This window comes from Myotis yumanensis, unplaced genomic scaffold (assembly GCF_028538775.1).
Source record: "Myotis yumanensis isolate MYYU_CA2020_CCGP unplaced genomic scaffold, mMyoYum1.0.hap1 SCAF_5, whole genome shotgun sequence".
Classification (NCBI taxonomy): Eukaryota; Metazoa; Chordata; class Mammalia; order Chiroptera; family Vespertilionidae; genus Myotis; species Myotis yumanensis.
In genome coordinates, this window is record NW_027223756.1 from 69,647,067 (window position 1) to 69,672,889 (window position 25,823).

Sequence of the window (25,823 nt, forward strand, 5' to 3'; positions counted from 1 at the left end):
TGATAATTGGTGTAAGATAATGAGGTTATTTATAATGAGAGTATTCAGAAGTGGTTATATGTATATTAGTATAAAAGTAATTGATATATCAAGTTGTTTTAGTTATATAGAAAATTAGATTATTGAGATTTGGAGTAATAGATTATTCATTGTCCATTAATTTCAACATGTTTATTGAATAGCTACATTGAGTGAAGAATATTACTTTAAAGCATCGCCAGATGCCAAATATTCTACTTGGAAAGTAGAAAAACAAACAAACAGGTATACAAATATCTATGATACACTCTCTTAAGTTTTTGTTTAAAATACAGTGGATGGTCTGTGAATATAAAAACATCACACCTACTCCAGCCTGATTTGAATAGGGTTAGGCCAAGCACTTATAAATTCAACTACTCAATCTTATGATTAATTAACAAATTTTTCAGTCTATTATGTATTCTTGAAATCAAATACATTAACTGTGCAAAACAAAGAGGTTTCTTAAAATCCACAGTCTCCATCTCACGGTGTGGGACTAGATTCATCCTCAAGACACTGACAGCACATCCAGAAGCTATAAAAGGACCTGCTGCCATACAACCTTTGCTCTTAACCTGAAATCAAATCAATAATCAATCCTCCACTAATTGAAGTCAGCAAATTCCCACTAATTTATAGCTAGCATCTTTTTGCGTTTCATTTGACTTGCAATTATTGCACTGTTTTATGTATGTAAATGCTTTCTGGCATAGATTCTGTAAATATCAAGGCTTTCTCTGACAGTGGGGTCATTCCAATGATATGGTAATCTAAAACAAAATTTAGAACATTACTGTTTTCTGTCTTCAAAGAATAAATCATTTGCATGGATAAGTAACATATCACAAAACAGTAAAAATGAAGTAAAAGTCAATGTGTAAGAAAATTCTTTAGTGATCTTGGTCAGTGATCTGCAAACTTCTTGGTCAAGTGCACTGAATACTTACACATTGAATCATACCTCTCCAATACAGATTTATTTTTACATAGCATATCCTTATAGAATTGGACTAATTGTGCTTATCTTAAAAACAAAGTAAAGAGGATGAAAGATAATTGAATATAATTAGACATATAAATACTGTATTCATCTTTTTTACCATTCTCAGTAGGTCGCAGCTCAGCCTGATGAGCACAGTACCTACCAAAGAGGTTCAGGAAAAGGAGAGCAAACCTCAGTTGGCAAAGAATTATGAAGGATTTATACAGTTAGTGAATAAGAGATGATATTTTAGGAGCAGTGTAGGAGAAAGTATGAAAAGAAGATAAAAATGGTGTCTTTTTTAGGAGAGTGAATCTATTGGCCTGCTCAAGTAGGTCATCTATATGAATAAAAGGGTAGTATGCTAATTAGACCGAACATCTTCAGGACATCTTTCTGGACAAAGCCTCGGTGGCGGGGGCCGAGGCAGAGGTGGTTAGAGGCAATCAGACTGGCAGGGGAGAGCAGTAAGGGGTGACCAGGCTGTCAGGGGAAGGCAGTTAGGGCCAATCAGGCCAGCAGGCAGAGGCAGTTAGGGGCAATTAGGCTGGCAGGGGAGCAGTTAGGGGCATCAGGCCGGCAGGCAGAGTGGTTAAGGGCGATCAGGCAGGCAGGCAGGTGAGCAGTTAGGAGCCAGCGGTCCCGGATTGCAAGAGGATGTCCGACTGGATCGGGCCTAAACCGACAGTTGGACATCCCCCAAGGAGTCCCGGATTGGAGTGGGTGCAGGCCGGGCTGAGGGAACCCCGGCCTCCCTATCCCCTGTGCACAAATTTTGTGCACCGAGCCTCTATTCTATACTAATAAAAGGGTAATATGCTAATTAGACCAGACATCCTTCCAGACAAAGCCATGGTGGTGGGGGCCGAAGCAGAGGTGGTTAGAGGCAATGAGTCTGGCAGGGGAGGGCAGTTAGGGGTGATCAGGCAGCAGGGGAGGGCAGTTAGGGAGTGATCAGGCTGGCAGGGGAGCAATTAGGGAGTGATCAGGCTGGCAGGCAGAGGCAGTTAGAGGGTGATCAGGCCAGCAGGCAGAGGCGGTTAGGGGGCAATCAGGCCAGCAGGCAGAGGTGGTTAGGGGCAATTAGGCAGGCGAGCAGTTAGGAGCCAACGGTCCTGGATTGCAAGAGGGATGTCCAACTGCCCTGTGGGATCAGGCTTAAACTGCCAGTCAGACATCCCCTGAGGGGTCCTGGATTGGAGAGGGTGAAGGCCGGGCTAAGGAACTGCCCCCCCCCTCCCCACCCCCCCCCCCCCCGCCCACACACACACAAATTTCATGCACCGGGCCTCTAGTTTAATAATAAAACAGAATTGTCACTAGAGTCAGACAACCTGATTTCTAATTCTTGCATTTTCCTTGTGACCTTGTAAGATGAACTTAACTTTTGTAGGCATTACATAGATGGTATAAGGTTAATGATTGTGGAATGATTAAAATAATTTTCATAATAGCTTTAGTCATTTTCACTGAATTAAATACTACAATAACAATTATGAAAAGAAGTAGGGTCAAACCACAGTATTCAGTATATGAAACAACAAAACCCCAAATGTAAATAATCAGTTTTTGAAAAATTAAGTCTGTTTTATTCCAACTTTTCTCATTAACCATGGACTTGTTTTCTTTCTAGAGTTGTCTAAATCACACTCCAATCTACTTAATGTACATGTAATTTTACTATGTTAACAGAAGTCTTCATTTGCTTCATTTAGATCTCTTATTAACAGGAAGTTTGAAACTAGAGGTTTAGAAGCCCAGATAATTGAACATGGAAATAACAATTGATATGGTAGTATTGAATGTTATTATTTTTTATTGTTGATACATATCAGTAATAATTACCTCTTATGTCACCTAAAAATACCTTTCATTACAATTATATTTTCTTCTTCATGATTTTGTAAAAATGATTTTTACTTTTGGAGAAGAAAATCGGTAATTTAAAATTCCGTTTTGCACTTATGTCAGTGATGGTGAACCTTTTGAGCTCGGCTTGTCAGCATTTTGAAAAACCCTAACTTAACTCCGGTGCCGTATCACATATAGAAATTTTTTGATATTTTCAACCATAGTAAAACAAAGATTTATATTTTTGATATTTATTTTATATATTTAAATGCCATTTAACAAAGAAAACTCAACCAAAAAAATGAGTCCGTGTGTCACCTCTGACCCGCGTGTCATAGGTTCGCCATCACTGACTTATGTAGTACACTTTACACTCCAAATAATTTCGGAGGACATTTTGCTTAATTATATAACCAGTGATATTGACTATAAACTTGATCTCAAAAAATTGTATTTGGCTGAAATGTAGTAATAGTTTCTCACTCTCAACAGCCAATAAAAAAAGTGCTTGAAAGTTCCTCTGCAGAGATTTTGCCTGAGCCATACCATGACCTATATTTAGGGAAGAAATCAGAAGAATAAAATTTAATCCATCAAATGAGAGAGGATCTACTGAATGCAAGGAATACAATTTCCATGTTGGCAAAACATTTGTAAAGCTAAAAACCCCACAAACATGAAGGATAGGTAGGAAAGCACAAAGGAGTATCAGTGGGGTTAGATATTTGAGCTCTCTGATTTTTTCCCCCTGAGTTGGATGAGAACCTCTTCCTTGTTCAGATTGATAATAAGTTTTTGCCATTGCAAGAGCAAGGAAGCAGGTGCAAGTTATGAAAGAATCTGCTTTTTGAAATCACTAGGTCATAGAACAGGAAGCCCAATGATTGTGCAGCCTTGAACTGTTTCTCTTTAGGCTACTACCAAATAGTAAGTCAGCTGCAGTCTGTACAGAGCAGTGATTACAAAGAGCCTTGGCAACTGGGAAAAAGCCAACCTGCAGTGAGTTGGGGGTGTTGCCGCGAGCATGTGAGCTGCTGCATAGTCCTGATAACGATGATTACATATTTTGCAATATTATGTGGATGAAATAGGTCCTAAAAACATTTGAAAATATCTGCTTTAGCAGCACAGACCATTCTGGAGCCTCCCAAATGAACTGAATTATGATTGGTTGAAAAAGTTTTGGCTTCCCAATTCAGTTCTCTTTATATTGGATTTATAAAATGAAGGCTAATGGTCTACTCTGCAGATTATCGTGAATTACATAGGCCCACAGGAATGTTCAGATCAGTCTCTGCCTTTATCATACTTGATATTTTGTGTGTTATGTATTAGTTTACTTTTTACTTTATTAAGGTTTGTCAATATAATGCTTTTAATAATTTTCCTTTTGTCTTTGTGCCATATTTGGTATTCCAACTATATTAATTAACCTTTAATTTTCCATATGTTAAATTATCTAATATCTTTCTTCCTAGTTACTGTGCTATTTTAAACTTAATTTCTGCGTTGCCTTCATTTTTTATAAGAACATTTTAGAAATTGGGCTTTCACTACTAAAGTGATCCTATGAATAATAAATAGTATCAATAATATGTTAGACAGAAAACATTATAGACAGAAGAAACAGAAACATTAAATGTCATTTACAGAGAACCAGCCTGTTGTGTTCCGGGAACTGAAAAGGCCTGTGCGACTGTAACTTCGTGGTCAGGGAGAGTACGGCACATAATGAATTGGGAAAGTCACACTGGGCCTCAGTCATGTGGTATCTTTAGGCCGCGGTAATTGCAGTTTCATGATTGCTCACTGCTGGTGTCCTGGAAGACTTTAAATTGTTTAGCCTTTAAAGGGAAAGGGTGTTTGAAATAGTTAACATTTTTATTGATTGATAGAAAAATTAAGACTTCAAACAAATGCTTTTATCACTAAAATGTAAATCTCTTAAAATAATTTAAACCATGGTATCTATAGAATTCCAGAATTTTAACAGAATTGTTGAAAAAGTGAAGCTTAAGCCAGTCAGAGGAGAGATGGAATGATATCTCGCAGCTAAGGGGGCAAAATACTGCAACCTAACAGTGTTATCTTTGTATAATTTAGATAATCACAATCTAGGGATTAAATGCTCTCTTTTCTACAATGTAATTGTTTACATGTGAAATTGACAAGGGTATAAACTGAAATTTGAGCAATCTGTAACACTGCTCTCTTCCAACATGCTCGGGAAGGGCATATAAGAACTTACAGGCAAATTAGAAATTTTCATTAAGTATATTCCTTCATAGGGTACAGTTCTGTTCCTTTAGAATTAATTTTTTTTTTTTACCTCATGAGAAACAGTACCCTGTTCTCTCCATAAATATATTTACATCCATTTTTTCAAAAGCCATTTCCAAGACTCAATTTTTAAACTCATTTTGTTGTTTATTCTTTTTCTTTATTTTTTTCTCTATTGATTAAGAAATTACATATGTGTCCTTATCCCCCCATTGCCCCCCCCCCCCCCCTGGTGTCTGTGTCCATTGGTTATGCTTATTTACGTGCATACAAGTCTTTTGGTTGATCTCTCCCCTTTCCCCCCACCCTCCCCTGCCTTCCCTCTGAGGTTTGATGGTCTGATCAATGCTTCTCTGTCTCTAGATCTACTTTTATCAGTTTATGTTGTTCATTATATTCCACAAATGAGTGAGATCATGTGATATTTATCTTTCTCTGACTGGCTTATTTCGCTTAGCATAGTGCTTTCCAGTTCCATCCATGCTGTTGCAACTGGTAAGAATTCCTTCTTTTTTACAGCAGCATAGTATTCCAGTGTAGATGTACCAGTTTTTTAATCCACTCATCTGCTGATGGGCACATAGGCTGCTTCCAAATCTTAGCTCTGGTAAATTGTGCTGCTATGAACATAGGGGTGCATACATCCTTTCTGATTGGTGTTTCTAGTTTCTCGGGATATATTCCTAGAAGTAGGATCACTGGGTCAATTATTCAGAAGCATTGCATTTCTTTATTATGCTAATACTGGCCTTTTCTATTGAAGTTTATGTTAGCGTGCATATTTTATAAAACATATTAGATGTTTATCAAGTCCTTGTCAATATTGCTTAAACAGTATTTTTATTATTTGTAATTTTTACCCAAATTTTAAAGTTGGATTCTAAGGTAGTAATGCCATATAGGCATTAGTAGAAGGGACTACATGGAAAAGTAACTTAACTATTCTGTGTCTTTACAAAAGTATGAAAGAGGTCTAATTGCCTCCTTTTATAGCTATGAAACGATAAAGGTGCAGAATTAAAGTGCTTCTGGCTCCTGTATCAATTATGTACCATTTATTACAAACTTATTCATAACTTTAGTTTGGTTCAACTTTGCCCCTTGTGTAAGTAAATTAGCTTTAGGGAACCTAAGGACAATGGTCCTAGAGAGTGTTCATTTGACGCCTTCCTGCAGAGGCAGGGTATGGACAGAAATACCAGAGAGAGTACAAATGGATTTTCAACGTGTCTGGGTAGTAACTCTTCAAATGTCAGCAAAAGCACATTCAGGTTCTCAGATTTTCCCATCCATTTGAAGCCAGCACTGTATTAGCTGCTGGGAAATAGAAATAACATATACACAACCTGTTTCTTTCAAGTATCTCTCAATTTAGTAAGAAAAGCAGTCAAAATAAAAAAAATAACATTTACAGAACAACGTGATATACATTCTGGGTGCCCAGTCCATCACTTGTCAGATGATATTAGTTCAACTTCAATGAAAAGCTTGCCTTGATTCATACTTTCTTTTAATAGCGTTGATAATTTTAAGCGCAACATATACTATTAGTAATAGTTTAAAACAAGTAAATGTAAGTAAAATAAATACCTAGGTAACTAAATGAGAATAATTGTAACATATCTATATCTATATCTATATCTATATCTATATATATATATTTTAAACACATAGACCACAAAATAGTAGTGAACTGTATATTTAGTGATATAGCCCACTGTGGAGTGTGGTTTTCTTTATTCCCCCGAATAGCCCAAGTTGGTAAAGTTTATTATAAAAACCCTCCATATAACATCAATATTTTAAGCTCATTGTCAGTTAAAAATATTGCTAACCTAAGAAAAGATGTGTTCCAGTATAAAGAGATAACAAAAGAGGCTGACAGAATTTAATCCTAGAGCTAATTAGAACTCAGTTGATTTTGAAGAAATAAATGAAGAATGAAAAAAATGACTTAAATGAAGCCAAGTGAAGATAGAATGTGTGAGTTGAGACATGTGGACAGGAAGTTGATAGTAAGAAAGTAATAATTTGCTGTTTAACACTTCTGATAGTTGAGAATAAACAATGATTGTCAGGACTAAGGACATGAATGCGCACGAACACACACACACACACACACCTGAAATAAGGACAAACTAAACAAAGCTGTTAGAAATAAAACTTCATTGACAAGCTGAAAAAATCAGTACAAATGGAAACAAACCATTTTATTTTATGATTTCTAGTGACACACCTCCCAAATTTATTCCTCCGAAAAACTAGAAAGAGGGATAGTTCCCTATAGTTCTAAGTATATCATTGTTTTTTACTGTTCATACATGAAGTTATGAAAGCGAATATTGGAATAATAAATAGTCTCTGCCTTTTAAAAGGTCAGGATTATGTACATTAAATATACAGATACAAAATGTTTTCTATGACTAGGAACAGCTTAAGCCTGTGGCCACGTGGAGTACAGCATGCTGCACAATGTGAAGCTCTCTGCAATCCTTAAACAGGCAGACTTTCTGATCTTGGGAAGGTCCACATGTATGTCAAAGTATATGATAAAGGATTTAATAAACATAAAAGTCACTGCTTCCTCCACCATATTGCACTTGATTGCAATCAGCATGTTACAGCCTCAGTCTAATTATAAAACATCAGATGTTTCATCAGCTTTTCTAGCAGAGCTCTGTGCTGCATCTGTGGTCACTGGCCCATTGAACATAAATTTTAAATTTTTTAATGTTTAATTTCAATCTGAATTGCACAGTTGATGCTAAACTATACCAGAATTAAAACTGCCTTGAAGATAACATGTTTGGGGAACTATTTTCAGGACATGATTTCCCAAATATCCCTTTCATTACTCATGCAAATAAGTAATACTTAAAAAAAAAAAAACTTGTTCTGCTCACATTTCTGGAATTTTAACTCGTAAGGCAATAAAGAACACATCAAGGAAGTAACTGCGAGTTCATATTATTTACTGCTCTTGACGATATGTTTTAAAATATGTTTTTATTAATTTCAGAGAGGAAGGGAGAGAGAGATAGAAACATCAGCGATGAGAGAGAATCATTGATTGGCTGCCTCCTGCACCCCCCACACTGGGGATGGAGCCTGCAACCTGGGCATGTGCCCTGACCAGGAATTGAACCATGCTCTCCTGGTTCACAGGTTGATGCTCAACCACTGAGCAATGCAGGTGGAGCAGAGATTTTGTTTGTTTGTTTGTTTGTTCTGGTTGTTTGTTTTAACAATACCCAAGTCTTTCCCATCTTTGCTTCATCACTTTATCTTCTATTGCAATCTTTAATGATCTCTATATATTTTTGTTCTCTTGCCTATCTTATCCACAATAATGTAAATTCTTGGAGAGCAAGGACCTAGAGAGTCTTTTTTTTTGTAAGAGAACAGTTATTTGTTAAATCTTAGAGGTAGAAAAAGTAATTCCTAAAGGAAATGGGCTTAGGAAACAAGTTGCAGAGGTAAATGAAGGACCCTTGGAGCTTGGGAGTGAGGAAGCTAAAGGAGAAAAGGAGATTAAAGAGAGGAATCGAAGATGGCGGCGTAGGTAAACACCGGAGACTGCCGCCGTGGACAACCACTTCAAAAATACAACTAAAGGTCGGAACGGACATCAACCAGAACCACAGGAAGGCTGGCTGAGGAGAGACTCTTCAACTAGAAGCAAAAACAACAGCATTCCGACGCACAGAGGAGGCGCAGTGCAGAAAATTTAAAGGTACGGTGGTGCGGTGGTGAGGTGGTGCGCGCGCAAAGCGGGCTGGTGGCTGAGGGCGCGGTTGTCGTTTTCACTCAGGAGTGAGTCTCAGACTCTGGGCTACAGATCCGGGCGAGTCTCTAGGGACCCAGACTCAAACGGGAGAAGCGGGACTGTCTGGCTACGGCCCCTCCGAGGTTTGCAGTGGTTGCCTGGACAGAGAGGCAGAGCCCCTGGGGACAGACTGAGAGCGGCCATAACTGCTCCCTCCCCCCGCCCTGTGGATCCCGCCCCGCCCAAGCCCTGCGCACAACCATTTGCTGATCGCCTCAGGCAAGGGCTGGACTAGCGCCTCCCCAGAAGACAGACGCTTTCCAAACAGCTGATTCGTACAGCCAGTCGGCCTGGTGGTCAAATCCCTCTAGTGTTAACTACAACAATTAAGGCTTGGCTAGAACAAGACTGCGCACAGAGACCACAAGGGGGTGCACCAAGAAAGCATAAAAGATGCGGAGACTAAAAAACATGACAGAAATGGAGGATATGGAGCTAAGAATCGCAATTTTGAGGGCTTGCCATAAATTTGTGCAGAGCCTCATGAAAACTAATGAGACCCTCGATGCTACGATAAAGAAATTAGAAAGTAAGCATACACGGACTGAAATAAAGAATATTATACCCAATAGCAGACCAGAGGAGCACAAGAATCAAACCAAAGATTCGACAAAAAACACCCAATTGGAAAAGCAAAATGAAAAAAGAATCCGAAAGTGTGAAGATAGTGTAAGGAGCCTCTGGGACAGCTTTAAGCGGACTAATATCAGAATTATTGGAGTGCCAGAAGATGAGAGACAGCAAGATATTGAAAACCTATTTCAAGAAATAATGGCAGAAAACTTCCCCCATCTGGAGAAATGGACTTACAGGTCCAAGAAGCGCAGAGAACCCCAAACAAAAGGAATCCAAAGAGGACCACACCAAGACACATCATCATTAAAATGCCAAGAGCAAAAGACAAAGAGAAAATCTTAAAAGCATCAAGAGAAAGAGGCTCAATTACCTACAAGGGAATACCCATACGACTGTCAGCTGATTTCTCAACAGAAACTTTGCAGGCCAGAAGGGAATGGCAAGAAATATTCAAAGTGCTGAATACCAAGAACCTACAACCAAGATTACTTTATCCAGCAAAGCTATCATTCAGAATTGAAGGTCAGATAAAGAGCTTCACAGATAAGGAAAAGCTAAAGGAGTTCATCACCGCCAAACCAGTATTATATGAAATGCTGAAAGGTATCCTTTAAGAAGAGGAAGAAGAAGAAAAAGGTAAAGATACAAATTATGAACAACAAACATGCATCTATCAACAAATGAATCTAAGAATCAAGTGAATAAATAACCTGATGTACAGAATGAACTGGTGATTATAATAGAATCAGGGACATAGAAAGGGAATAGACTGACTATTCTTGGGGGGAAAACGGGTGTGGGAGATGCGGGAAGTGACTGGACAAAAATCATGCACCTATGGATGAACACAGTGGGTGGGGAGTGAGGGTGGAGGGTGGGGTGGGAGCTGGAAGGAGGGGAGTTATGGGGGGAAAAAAGAGGAACAAATGTAATAATCTGAACAATAAAGATTAAAAAAAAAATAATAAAGTAAAAAAAAAAAATCCATTAAAGGAAAAAAAAAAAAAAGGAGAAAAGGAAAGGCATGGACTTGCTCCAGGGAGGGAGGGCGCTAGTGAGTCTTTCTTATTCACTGCTGTCATATTGTAGGCTTTCAATAAATATATAATTAAATTGAATAACAAGTTGATATACTATCTAATAAAAGAGTAATATGCAAATTAACTCTCATTCTGCGACAAAGATGGTGGTGCCCATAGTGGCCGGGGCGGGACGCTGGCAGCATTGCCCCAGCAACGCGAGCCCAGTGTCCCCAAGGCCTGGGACGCTGGGCTTGCCTCGCCCCCGGTGACACGAGCCCAGCGTTTGTGCAGAGGTAGGGGAGGGGCCCCGGCCACACAGCAGGAGGTTGAGAAGCCTCGGGCTGGAGCAAGGGATGCTGGCGTCATTGTAGGCCAGGCTGTGGGACTTCACCCCCACCTCCCCCCGCAACGAATTTTGTGTACCAGGCCTCTAGTAAAGTAAAAGATAGAAATATATATATATATGCTTTTACTGATTTTTAGAGAGAGAGGAAGGGAAAGGGATAGAGAGATTGAAACATTGATGAGAGAGAAACATCAGTTGGCTGCCTCCGGCAATACCCCCTTCTCGGGGGCCAAAGCCTACAACCCAGGCATGTGCCCTCACCCTGCATCAAATGTCCTTTCTTGGTTCCTTGGTCGACACTCAAGCACAGAGCCACACTGGCTAAGACAGAACTGTATTTTTATTTTATTATTTATTTATTTATTCTTTTAAATATATTTTATTGATTTTTTACAGAGAGGAAGGGAGAGGGATAGAGAGTTAGAAACATCGATGAGAGAGAAACATCGATCAGCCGCCTCCTGCACACCTCCTACTGGGGATGTGCCTGCAACCAAGGTACTTGCCCTTGACCGGAATCGAACCTGGAACCCTTCAGTCTGCAGGCCAACGCTCTATCCACTGAGCCAAACCGGTTAGGGCAGAACTGTATTTTTAATAGATGAACACATATCAACCGCGACCCATATCCACAAAAATGATTCTAGTTTTACTTATATGGAGTTTTAACACATTTAAACATAGCAAGAGTTAAGCATATATTTTTAGACAGCGGGAATTGATGAAATGAACTGTCAAAACTTAAGTTACAGATATTAGTTACTTTGCATTTCTAATAGAGGACATGGATTTTCAAGTTGTCTTTTGGCTTGCAGACAATAATATCATTATGGTACCTATGTCCTATATTTCAAGTTTGATCATTATCTTAGAATTTCCTTGTTATTATCAATATTTAAAAAATATTAGCCCACCCTTCTGAATGTAGACCTTAGCTACAGTTTTATGCAGTTTACTTGCTTTTTCATATACTGTTTCATTATGCATATTTGGCTGACTAAACATGAACATTTTTGCAAGCAAAATGCCAGTATAAAGGAACAGCACCCAATACCCAGTAAAACAGATTTTTCAGGATTCTTAATATCATTTAAGATACATCTAGAAAAACTGTCAATGTGCTGAGCAAATGACTATGGGTTTGATCTTAGAGTTTGTTCTAGATAATTTGTTCACTGACTTCTTTATTTAGGAGCTCATTCCTGGCGGGTATGAGCACACATAATTTCTAAAAGCATGCTAAAATACATAAGTGTGTTGTGCTTTTCAAACAGCCAGTTTACCCTCTCAGGAATTTACATTTTCATCCCGCCTGAGAGATGCTGATTTCATCACTCAGTGCCTTTACTCATAAACATTTTGTGGTTCCTAAAAAGATGTGCTATACAAACTTTCAGCAATAATTTATGAAGAAAAGAAAGATTTCCAGCTTGTTTGAAAATAGAATGGCAATAAAAAAAATGCACCTGTAAACAGAACACATAAGGAGTGTGCAGGATGGTCTCCAAGAAACAATAACCATCCCCGGGGTGATGCCAGAGAGTGGCTGGAAGAGCTGTTTTTGCAGAGAAGCCAGGAAATAACCATGAAAACAATCCTCCAAACCCTGAATCAGCAGCAATTTTAGCCCTTGTTCCTGCAACTTACAAAGAGACTTTTAATAGCGCTGTGAGTCTACTGTAAGATCAACTTCTCCATCTACTGGCTGCAGGTCAAATCTTGATCTTTACTAGTTATAAAAATTCTGAATTTATTTATGTGTATGTGCATATGTTTTCCACAATGAACACATTATTAACTAAATGCATAATTTACTCTCTTTAAGTTATAATACAGTATGAATTGAAGGAATGCAAGTTATATCTTGAAAGCAATATTGTTACATTCAAGTGTAAATCAAGCTGACAATTTACATTGTTATAAAAAGTTGTTAATTATATCATTAGCATGATTAAATACACTCTGTTTCTTAAAAAATATTATATCTGATTTGACTATTGAGGAATTTCTTAATTTACTAGCATGTAGGTAGGTATTCTCTACTTGTTCACTTTTACAGGCATTTTCACTTTTACAGGCATTTTGGTATTAAACTTTAGAGAACCATAATTTTTTTTTATTCCATCTGTTTTTAAAACAGTACTCAAATTGGCAGATGATATTACCCAGATAATCTTAAACTATGACCTAGAAATCAGATTAGGAATTAATAGAACCCCAAAATGTAATGTTGACCACAATTTTGCAACATTAATTTAGTAAGAAAAGTTGTTTGGCAATCTGAAAATGGTGTTGAATACATGAGAGCATAAGGCAGACATTCCTCACAGCAAATCTTACAAACCTTATTACAGAATCTGTCAACTACTTAGATGTTTTTACAAATTTCCTATACATGTTATACCTCCCCTGTCCTAATGATATATCCTTCTTCTCACTAATCATAAGCATCTAAAACTAGATTGTCATTGTCTGACAATCACTGCCAACAAAAATAACTCCCACATTTTGTAGAACTCTTCTCTCACAGATATATGGCCATGCCAACTCTTGTGATTTCCCTTGATTCTTTCATCCCCTTGAGGTGATTTACTGATTATTTCTTATAATTTCTTATCACCACTTTATAGGAATTATCTAGAAGACCATGGTTGGAAGTTGTTGTAACAGATTTTGAAATATTTTATTTCTGTTTATGTGGTCATAATGGGGTTGTTAATTAACACATGGTGTCTCTATAATCGTGTTATCCATTGATAGACAAGATCTTCATCCCCATATATCTATTGTACTCCTTACCCCAACTCATACATAGAACTGGTTGATAAAATAGTGAAAATCGTCAACCCATGCTATCTTACATTTTAAATAGCATTGGATCCAAACATATTTGTCATTGTGAGAATTATATATTTTAAAATAAATTATTTTTAATATATTTTTATTGATTTCAGAGAGGAAGGGAGAGGGAGAGAGATATATAAACATCAATGATGAGAAAGAATCATTGATCGGCTGCCTCCTGCACACTCCACACTGGGAATTGAACCCTCAACCTGGGCATGTGCCCTGACTGGGTATCGAACCATGACCTTCTGGTTCATAGGTCAATGCTCAACCACTAAGCTATGCCGGTCGGGCTAAAATAAATTACTTACAAGATAAATACCCTGATATGTATATGATATCTGTTTTCCAGTATTGCCCACATACCAGAGCAATTATTTTCTCCTTAAATATCACCTTCTAATTTGTGTCCACTAGTCCCCAGATGGCTGAGCCTGTGGGTGATTAGAAATAAATGTAATAGTTATGACACACTGGTTATGCTATAACAGTGGTGGCGAACCTATGGCACGCGTGTCAGAGGTGACATGCGAACTCATTTTTTTGGTTGATTTTTCTTTGTTAAATGGCATTTAAATATATAAAATAAATATCAAAAATATAAGTCTTTGTTTTACTATGGTTACAAATATCAAAAAATTTCTATATGTGACACGGCACCAGAGTTAAGTTAGGGTTTTTCAAAATGCTGACACCCCGAGCTCAAAAGGTTCACCATCACTGTGCTATAATATCCATAGTCAAAATATTCTAGCCATGATTTATGGGATGAATCTTTTCCCTCTCCAAAGGTCCCTTCTCTTCTCTGGTTTCACGGAGCTCTTTTAGAGGTATATCACTGTGTTTACAAACGATTCCAATGTGCTTTTCTCAGACCTGCTCTTTTGTACTGACATAACTTATCTTTGGTCTCCTGTGTGGTATTCTTTTAAAGTTACTGCCATTGCCAAGTCCTGGTACCTAATTTTTGTTTTAATTTACATATCCTTGATTTGATGGCATATTATGTGAAACCATTTTCTTTGGTGAGATGTCTCTTAAGGTCTTTGGCCCACTTCTACCTTGGTTTGTTTATTGTTTAGTTTTAAGTGTTCTTTGTATATTTTGGATAACAGTCCTTAATGGGGTTTGTTTTTGGCAAATATTTTTTTACAATTTGTGGCTTGTCCTCTGATTCTCTTGACATTGTCTTTCTCAAACCAGAAGGTTTTTATTTTAACGAACTCCAGCTTATCAATTATTTCTTCATGAAATGCCCCTTTGTTGTTATATCTAACAAGCCATTGCTTTATTCAAGGCTATATAGGTTTTTTTACTATGATATCATCTAGGGGTTTTATAGTTTTGTGTTTTATATTTGCGCCTGTGGTCCATTTTGAGTGGTGTGTGTGTGTGTGTGTGTGTGTGTGTGTGAAGGGTGTAAGGTTTGCCTACAGATTTATGTATATTTTTTTACATGTCAATGTCCAATTGTTCTAGCATCATTGGTTAAAATGACTCTTTTCGGTCTAATGAATTGCCTTGGCTTCTTTGTCAAAGATCAGCTGACTGTAGTTATGTGGGTCTATTTCTGGGTTCTCTGTTCTGTTCCATTAATTCATTTGTTCTTTCAACAATACCATACTGTTTTGATTACTGTAGCTTTATAGTTGGTCTTGAAGTCAGGTAGTATCAGTTCTCCAATTCTGTCCTTTGATTCAATATTACATTGGCTATTCTGGGTCTTTTGCCTCATTACCATAGAATCCTATCTAATAATAGACAAACACAGTAATTAACCATACCTCCGCTACCCTTCCCATTGGCTAATCAGCGAGATATGCAAATTAACTGCCAAAGAAGATGGCGGCCAGCAGCCAGACAACTGAAGCGAACATGAGGCTTGCTTGCTCCAGTGATGGAGGAAGCCAAGGTTCCCCGCCTGCCACAACCCAGCTCTGAGCTGCACTCTAAGAAACAATGTTGCAATTACAGAAGCTAAACAACCCAAATACCTGCTTTCAGCCATCAGAGCTGGAGCTAGCAGGACCACAACAGTGTTTCAAATTATAGAACCCAAACAAACCCCAGATACCTGCTTTCAGCAGCCGAGGTCTCAGAGCTGAAGACAGGCCTCAGAGCTAAAGCCAGCTTTCAGATCCAGTGACAGCTATAGAAGGTAAATAAATATCCCAGAATAAAAAAAAAAAGAAAAAAGGAGAGGTTGGGAGCTTCATTCACCTGCCAGCCTGAAAACGGCCCTCAGCCCCTCATCCAGACTGGCCAGGCACCCCAGTGGGGACCCCCACCCTGAAGGGGGTGCAGGAAGCCTGAAAAAAGCCATCAGCCCCTCGCCCAGGCTGGCCAGGCACCCCAGTGGGGACCCCCACCCTGAAGGGGGTGCGGGCAGCCTGAAAACAGCCATAAGCCCCTCATCCAGGTTGGCCAGGCACCCCAGTGTGGACCCCCACCCTGAAGGGGGTGTGGGCAGCCTGAAAACAGCCATCAGCCCCTCATCCAGGCTGGCCAGGCACCCCAGTGGGGACCCTTACCCTAAGGGGGTGTGGGCAGCCTGAAAACAGCCATCAGCCCCTCACCCGGGCTGGCCAGGCACCCAAGCGGGACCCCCATCCTGATCCAGTACACCATTCAGGGCAAACCAGCCGGTCCCCACCCGTGCACCAGGCCTCTATCCTATATAGTAAAAGGGTAATATGCAAACTGACCCTAACAGCAGAAAGACTGGGAATGACTGGTCACTATGACACACACTGACCACCAGGGTGCAGTTGCTCAATGAAGGAGCTGCCCTCTGGTGGTCAGTGAGCTCCCGCATGGAGGAGCTCTGCTCAGCCACAAGCCAGGCTGACTGATGCCAGTACAGTGGTGAGGTGGGAGCCTCTCCCGCCTCCTCAGCAGCGCTAAGGATGTCTGACTGCAGCTTAGGTCTGCTCCCCACTGGCAAGTGGACATCCCCCGAGGGCTGCCGGGCTGCCAGAGGGATGTCTGATTACCAGCTTAGGCCCAATCCCCTTGGGAGCAGGCCTCAGCCAGCAGATGGTCATCCCCCGAGGGGTCCCAGACTGTGAGAGGGCACAGGCCTGTGGTTTTATATAATAAAAGCCTAATATGCAAATTGACCAAACAGCAGAATGACCAGTGGAATGACTGGTTGCTATGATGCATACTGACCACCAGGGGGCAGACTCTCAACACAGTAGCTTTCCCCAGCCCTCATGTCCCAGGCCAGCCAAGATGGGCGTCCCCTAATCACCCCACCAGTCACCCTGCAGATAGTCCCTGATCACTGGATAGGCTTAGGGAGGGCTGTAAGGCTACCTCTTACACTTACAAGCTATTTCGTTTCATAATTGAAGAGTAATTATGTGTACTTTTTGTTGGACAGGGACTATGAATCAAAGACTTGTTTTTAGTGTTAAAACAATAACATCATGACCATAAAGGTGTCCTCTTTAGTGATTCCATGGCTATCGTGCCCTCAGGCATTCATAAGCTACAACTTTGGGGACATCTGTATTCATGAATGAGGTGACATTTGCCACATTTGTGTTAAATACGTTGAGTTCACTTTCATTTATACGGGTATCGGTAACTAAGGAAAAATAGTTCAGGGAAGATCTTACAGAAAGTTCAAGTCTTTAATACAGTCAAGTGTAATGGAGAGCCTGTCAAATGCGGATTACCAGGAGTGGGGGTTGAAGAATGAAGACATTATAGTAAGTTAAATGGTTTAAAACAAGATCACTTGACCATAAAAAATGGACTGTACAAGTTATATATGAAAATTAATGTTTATCATTTATAACATTAGTTCATGTCTTCCTGTCAACCCCAAACCACACACAATGTGCTGGCAATTTCCATCATTGTACAGAGGCTTTATTTTAAAACTTTGAAGAATACTGACATTTGCGGAGGTTTTGGAAAGAAGAGGGGAACCAATAGTAAAAGACCTTACTATTTTATTTCTTCTCAGGAGCACTTACATAAACTATAAAACTGCATCTCTGTACTCTAAGAAAATGATTGGAAATGAATCAAAATTTAATCACAAATCAATAATTAGAGTAAAATATATTGCTGAACCTAATGACCTAAATTTTAACAATTGTATTTTGAATTTATGGTATATCACAGTTATCTTTATGTTTTTAAGATATCCTTCAGTCAGTATTTATAAATTTTTAAATTAGTTAGCAAAGAAAAATAAAGTTAATGTTCTCTCACTGGAGTAACCATTACTAAAAATGCTATTTTTATTTTTTTATTATTATTATTAAATCTTTATTGTTCAGATTATTAAATTTGTTCCTCTTCTTTCCCCCCATAACTCCCCTCCACCCAGTTCCCACCCCACCCTCCGCCCTCACTCCCCACCCACTGTCCTCATCCATAGGTGCACAATTTTTGTCCAGTCTCTTCCCGCATCCCCCACACCTCTCCCCGCCCAAGAATAGTCAGTTCATTCCCTTTCTATGCCCCTGATTCTATTATAATCACCAGTTCATTCTGTTCATCAGATTATTTATTCACTTGATTTTTAGATTCACTTGTTGATAGATGTGTATTTGTTGTTCATAATTTGTATCTTTACCTTTTTCTTCTTCTTCCTCTTCTTAAAGGATACCTTTCAGCATTTCATATAATACTGGTCTGGTGGTGATGAACTCCTTTAGCTTTTTCTTATCTGTGAAGCTCTTTATCTGACCATCAATTCTGAATCATAGCTTTGCTGGATAAAGTAATCTTGGTTGTAGGTTCTTGATATTCATCACTTTGAATATTTCTTGCCACTCCCTTCTGGCCTGCAAAGTTTCTGTTGAGAAATCAGCTGACAGTCGTATGGGTACTCCCTTGTAGGTAACTGACTTTCTTTCTCTTGCTGCTTTTAAGATTCTCCCTTTGTCTTTTGCTCTTGGCATTTTAATGATGATGTGTCTTGGTGTGGTCCTCTTTGGATTCCTTTTGTTTGGGGTTCTCTGCGCTTCCTGGACCTGGAAGTCTATTTCTTTCCCCAGGTAGGGGAAGTTTTCTGTCATTATTTCTTCAAATAGGTTTTCAATATCTTGCTCTCTCTCTTCTTCTGGCACCCCTATAATTCGGATGTTGGTACACTTGAAGCTGTCCCAGAGGCTCCTTACACTATCTTCGTATTTTTGGATTCTTTTTTCATTTTGCTTTTCCGGTTGGGTGTTTTTTGCTTCTTCGCATTTCAAATCTTTGACTTGATTCTTGTGATCCTCTGGTCTGCTGTTGGGAGTCTGTATAATATTCTTTATTTCAGTCAGTGTATGCTTAATTTCTAGTTGGTCCTTTGTCACAACATCAAGGGTCTGACTAGATTTCTTGAGGATCACACTACATTTATTGGCGGTCTCACCAGTCTTTTCAAGGGTCTTACTAAATTTATCAGCGGCATCTAGACAGTTCTTGAAAAACCTTAAAAGTGTGGGTTTGAACTCTATATCCAGCAGTTTGCTTTCCTCCATTTCTGTCATTTGTGTCCTGTTTCTTTGTCTCTGCATTTTTTATGCTTCCTTGTGTTGATAAAGTGGTTTTCTGTGCTAAGTGTCCTCTAGGGCCCAGTGGTTCAGCCTCCCCAATTACCTGAGGAGGACACTCTTGGTGCTCCCCCTTGTGGTCTTTGTGCACAGTCTTGTTGTAGTTAAACCTTGATTGTTGTAAGTAACACTGTGAGGGATTGACCTCCAGGCCAATTGGCTGTGAGAATCAGCTGTGTCTGCAGTGGAAGAACTTCTGTCCTGGATCTCCAGGGAGGTGCTAATCTAGCCTCTGCCTGAGGCTATCCAGGAAACACCTTCGTGCAAGGCTTGGGTGGGGCGGGTGGGGGGTCCCAGGGGATCAACAGGGCGGGCAAAGCGAGCAATTATGGCTGCTCTCAGTCCTGCCTTCAGAGGTCCCGCTTCTCAGTGTCCCAGCAATTGCTGCAAGTACCTCCAAGAGAAGGCTGCCCTCGAGTTCTGACCGATGCCAGACAGTCCCACTTCTCCCATATGAGTCTAGGTCCCCAGAGACTCGCCCAGAACTGGAGCTCAGAGCCTGAGACTCCCTCCCGACTGAAAAAGACAACCGTGCCCTCAGCCGCCAGCCCGCTCCGCGTGTGCCTCTGTACCTTAGTATTTTGCTTCCGCACCGCACCTCCTCTGAGTCTCGGTATGCTTTTCTCTTTCCTTCTAGTTGTAGAATTTCCACTCAGCCAGCCTTCCTATGATTCTGGGTGATGTCCGTTTCGTCTTTTAGTTGTATTTTTGAAGTGGTTGTGCGAGGCAGCAAACTCCGGTGTTTACCTATGCTGCCATCTTCGAGTAATACTCTCCAAAATGCTATTTTTAAAACCATTTTGTATAACAACTGTTATTAAAATTTAGTTGGAAGCCTGGCCGGTTTAGCTCAGTGGTTGAGCATCGACCCCTGAACCAAGCAGGCGATCACAATTGAGTCCCAGTCAGAGCATGTTCCTATGTTGTGGGCTCAATCCCCAGTAGGGGGCATGCAGGAAGCAGCCTGATAGATGTCTCTCTCTCATCATTGATGTTTCTCTCTCCCCATCTCCCTTCCTCTCTCAGAAATCAATAGATACATATTTAAAAATTTAGTTGGTAATGACATATTTACTCTTAATTTCACATGAATTGTTAAGGTGCTGTAAATTGTTTGTCTGTTACATATTGTTCACATAGACAACAGAGGTTGATATACAGGGTGTCCCAAAAAATTGTATACACACTGTAATAGCTGATAGTTCAATTTTGAAAATGAAATGTATTTTAATAAACACTGCCTTTATAATTATTCAAAGTGTACCCATATATTTTTGGGACATCCTATATTTAATAGTCTTAAAGAATATAAAACAAATGGTTCCACATTCACAGTAACTGAATTCTGACGTAGCAAATGCTGACCAAAAAAAGCTCCTGAGAATACTGCATGACCTAGGAATTAAACATAATCATCAAACGATGTTTGCAGACTCATCGAAGTACAACACTCCACCACCAGGCCTCTTGACCCTTCATGGAGGCATTGCCAAAAGGGGGCTGAGGTTGCCAACTAACATTTAAATGGACATTCTATGGAAAAATTAACCTCAAGTTATGAGATTATTTTTTTTATTATCTGGCACTAAGCAATTAAGTAGCTTCTTAAAAAATTGTTAGAGTATGTCATTACCATTAAGAAATTGCTACTCACTGCTTCTTGTGTGTTAAGCAGTCATACTCATTTTACATGAAAAATTACTGAGATTAAAAGATCTATACACTTACCATAGCTAAAAATGAACCCTATAAAGAGAATTAAACCTTCCTGCAATTTAATACTGTCTTTGGAGTGATAATTTGCTTGTTTATTGGGTGTTTTGTTTCTCTAAAGAGAAGTTATCTTTTCACCATGTCTTAAGGCCATGGTTCAAGAAATGAATATGCTTCCACTCATATCTATAATAATAAAAGCATAATATGCTAATTAGACTGGACATCCGAATGACCTTCCGGATGTCATTCTGGACGACCTTCTGTATGAAGCCACGGCAGGTGGGGGCTGAGGCAGAGGCGGCTGCCACAGCGAGTGGGAGCCTAGGCAGAGGCGCTTAGGGGCAATCAAGCAGGCAGGCGAGTGGTTAGAGGCGACCAGGCAGGCAGCCAGGCGGGAAAGTTAGGAGCCAGTGGTCCTGGATTGCGAGAGGGATGTCCGACTGCCAGTTTAAGCCCAATCTTGCAGGGATTCCTGTGGGATTGGGCCTAAACCTGCAAGTGGACATCCCCCAAGGGGTCTCAGATTGCAAGAGGGTGCAGGCCGAGCTGAGGAGCCCCTCTCCCCTACCCCATGCATGAATTTTGTGCACCAGTCCTCTACTGTTCTATAATGACAATTGACAAATATGCTTTTTCTTATAAAGAAAGAGGACAGGGATCTGTAGCTACCATTCACCAGGCATATCTACCATGAAATGTCATATATTCTGCGTAGTCTAGTCCAAAGCTGAAACATTTTGAGAAATAATTTTTAAATTAATTTTCTCTCTAAGTCAGTAAATGTTTGAAATGATTCTGAACATATGATCATTTATATTTACATATATTATCTACCAGATTTTAATAACTTTTAATACTTAAAAATACAAACTATTTGCATTAAATTAAATGTTGGCCAATATTAGCACTATTTGCAGAATGGAATTTAAGTGTATTTTTATCTGTAAACAGTATTCAATAACTATCTTTATTTGCTATGGAATTCTGCTAGACCAGGAAATTAAAATGCCTCAATTATAAGAGATTATGAAGACATTTTATTATTAACTTATTTTTGTTGAATTTTCTAACTATAAAATGTAAATAGGATCCTACCACACCTTTCAATTTTTAACTTCTTTTCCTTTTCATTTGTCCTTTGTTCTTACCTAATACATTTTCAAAATTATAATAGCAAACCCCAAATAGACAAGTAAGCGTTATTTTTAGAAAGTTAATACTTACAGATTTCAAAATATTGTTTTACCTTTGAAATATCTGGAAAAGTATTTAATTTTTTATGTATTTAAACATTTCCTATTTAATTCTGATTTGATTTTATATTGGGTTTGCTCTAGAAAACTATAGAACAGTTAGATGAAGCTCCATGATTTCCTACACAAAGATATTTAAGTTGACTTTAAATAGTATATACACTATATATTCACATATATGCATAAACATACACATAAATAGAGGTATATAAATGCATATATACACATATACTCATATATCCATAAACATATACATACATACACACATATACATAGCAACTATCTACATCATATACATAAACAAATATATATACACCACATACATATTATAATAATTATACTTCTCTTGACCTCTATATAACTTTACTCAATTGGTTACTAACTGTGCAAAGATGTGGACATGAGAGGCATGCAATAATTGCATCTTTTAGGAAAATATTATCAAGTTGGGGAGCCATTACACCTTAATATCATAATTGAACCAAAATGAAAAGACACTTTGGATGAGAAGGAGGAGGAAGGAGAGGGAGACAGACAGACAGACAGATGGAGGGAAGAAATAACACATCTATATCAGCTAGTCATTGAAGTATTATTTGTGGAGGAAGCATAATTTGATCTGAATTGGAAAGGACCATACTTAGAAGAAAGGGTATGGAAGCTCTTCCAGGTAGCATTCAATATCCTAATCCTGACCCCGGTGGACAAGCTCTCACATTTACTATAACATTAACTTCAAGCCTCTGTGTTTTCTATTTCTGCTTACCCCACCCAAGTCTTCTTTGATCAAAAAATTAAAAACTTTTTGGAAATCTTACTTTGTGTTTACAATTATATCAGGTTAGAGAAGATAACCACTAAATACTTTTCTTTAAAGAGTTAAGAATCTACTTGACAGCTAAAGGGCCAACCTGCTAAGGCAGTGGAAAGCCAAATTTCAATACAAGTGGCTTCATAGATTCCTACTGCAGAAATCTGAGATCTAAGCCAGGAGTGTTTTTTGAACATTATCACAACTACATTCTAATTTGGAAGTGTGAAAAGAGTACGGAATGTTACCCTCACTGCTGGTCTGTAGGGAATGTGCACACAGTAAGATAGAAGACTATATTGAGTCAAAGAAGACAATGCAACATAGCTTAGCTAAGATTCAGCAGTAGTAGAAACTTAAGAACTTCTATTAGTGACATTGTAGATAGAATTCATTTGGAACTAGGATCCCTAACACTTTCCTATTTTTTACATATGTATTTTCTTGATTTTCCTTATAATTTCCTGAATCTACCCTTTATTTTCCTTATAATTTCCTGAATCTACCTCTTAAGTTTGGGAAGCAGCCTACATAAATGGTTTAACATATGTTATTGTTATGGTGTGCTCATTACTAAGAAAAGCGTTTTACAGTAGTATTAACCTACTTGTGAATATAAGATTAGAAGAGTCCATTTAACTCAAGATACTTGTATTTCTGTAATAATTGGAGATATTATGTCCATTCCCGTAGTCTTTAAATGTTATATTATAAAAATATTTTTCAAATTTTTTTTTGTTACTATGAACAATATTTATAAAATAGGATAGATTATTTTGTGTGTGTGTGATGAACTGACATTTCATCATTTTTAAAAATTGTCCTCTGTAGTTTTCTAAATTGCGCTCATCATTATAAAATGTCAGTCTCTGCAAAAGGCATCCTGAGATTTTAAGCATTTTCTATGATTAGATTGTTGTGTCAACATGCTACCAGATAGAAAGCTATGTTCACTAGCACTTCTCCTTGGGTACATTAAATTAATTGAGCATATTATGGCCTTTGCAGAGTGATCTTTTGTTTGTAAGTGATTCACGTTGCCTCCCAACCACACCGAACACCAAACTTTCACCAGAAACAGATGGAAGAACAATCTTTGGTCATTCTTCGCAACTTCAGGTTCATCCAGGGAAAACTGAAATTCCTTGAAAGTTGACCTCAATATGCCGTTGACCAGATTTGTTTAACCTCTGGCTTGTGGTTCTACTGAGAAAGTAATCAGCACAAGCAGATGGACCTCTCTGGGCTCACTTTCCTCGGGAATTAAAAATCTGTTGCTAAGACATATTCCTATCAAATAGTTTGATATCTCTATATGGCAGCACATCCCATCAATTTATGAGCCTGAACATAACGATGTGGTTACCTTACACACCTCCAGACTACTATTAGACATGATTTTTTATTATGAAACTAGAGGCCCAGTGCATGATTCATGCACATTGAAGTAAATTAATTAGAAGGTGGCCAGCGAGGTGGGACTGGGCGAGACCAGCCGGACACGCCCTGGAGCCAACCTCCAGCAGTCCCTCCCTAGCCAGCCTCACCTGGGGCAGTGCTGGGGCTCAAAGGGCATCTGCGGAGTGAGTTTGGTCCCTCTGGTAGGTGGGGTCCCTCAGCCTGGCCTGCGGGGATCAGGCCAAAACTGGCAGTCTGACATCCCCCGAGGGGTCCTGGGGTACGAGAGGGCACTCTGCAAAGTTGCTGTCTCTCGGCAGCTCCTGCTTTGAGCATCTGCTCCTTGGTGGTCATAGCTACCGGCTGGTTGGCTCATCGGCCAGTTGGCCATTCACGTAGGCTTTTATATATATAGATAGTTTTTATTTCATTTTAAGAAAATTCTAACAAAATAAACACCATTTTTTAAACATATAAGTTAAGAAAATTAAACATATTTACACATTTATGTAAATTTATATATTTATATATTCTTTATGTGCCCAACTGCTTTTCTGCATTATACCTTTTTCTCTGACATGCTCGGGCATTATTCACATTTTTAAAAAGCTAGCAAACTTTTCTCTTACTTTTTCATTCAATGCCATAGTTTTGTCCTATATTAAGTGATGATGCATTGCCAACCCTTTATTTGAATATGATAGTGCTGCCCATCTGGTAGTGTTATGAGTTGCATTTTTAATTTGCAGTTATTGATCCATTCAGACACTTTCTATTATTCTCATGATCATGAACAGAATTTTATGAGACAGATGCCTGGACCAAGTGGCAAAGTTAAACAGAGTCCATTTATATAACAGAATTTATGAAGCCCAAATTGTTCCAAGTAGATAACTTGAGTAGATGGCATAACATGTCAAATGTGCAATTAATTATTTTATGAATGTTTTATTAATAGGAGTTGTTTTTCTGGGAAAGGCTATGAAACACGGAATTCTTTCTAAGTCAGACAAAGGAATTAGCTTTTATATTGCTATTAACATTTTTACAATTCAGAAGAAAAACTTTTAGGCATATAAATAAATGAATGTGGATGCAACTGAAATTAGTTGCTCATATTATGCCAATAATTAGAGTCATTATTATAAAAAATATATTTAAGAAATATTAATTTTATTTGTTTGAATGCAGTTATTTTTTTAAAATAGTTTATATGTCTTTATTGTTATTTATATTTGGTGAGATTATCATTTGAAACTTTCTTTTAATTCTTAGATATGGTTTCTTTTTTAAAAAATTCTTTATTATTTGAAGTATTACATATGTCTCC

At 38.6% G+C, this 25,823-nt stretch overlaps 1 protein-coding gene and 1 non-coding gene across 2 annotated transcripts in view; one reads left to right on the forward strand and one right to left on the reverse strand.

Annotated features, from left to right (window-relative positions):
- The window catches only part of GALNTL6 (polypeptide N-acetylgalactosaminyltransferase like 6), a 944,384-nt gene that overhangs the window by 250,374 nt on the left and 668,187 nt on the right, over positions 1–25,823 (forward strand). The window lies entirely within an intron of this gene.
- LOC139011903 (small nucleolar RNA SNORA4) lies at positions 6,805–6,943 on the reverse strand. Its single transcript, XR_011471714.1, has one exon. It is a non-coding gene; the product is annotated as a small nucleolar RNA SNORA4 (small nucleolar RNA).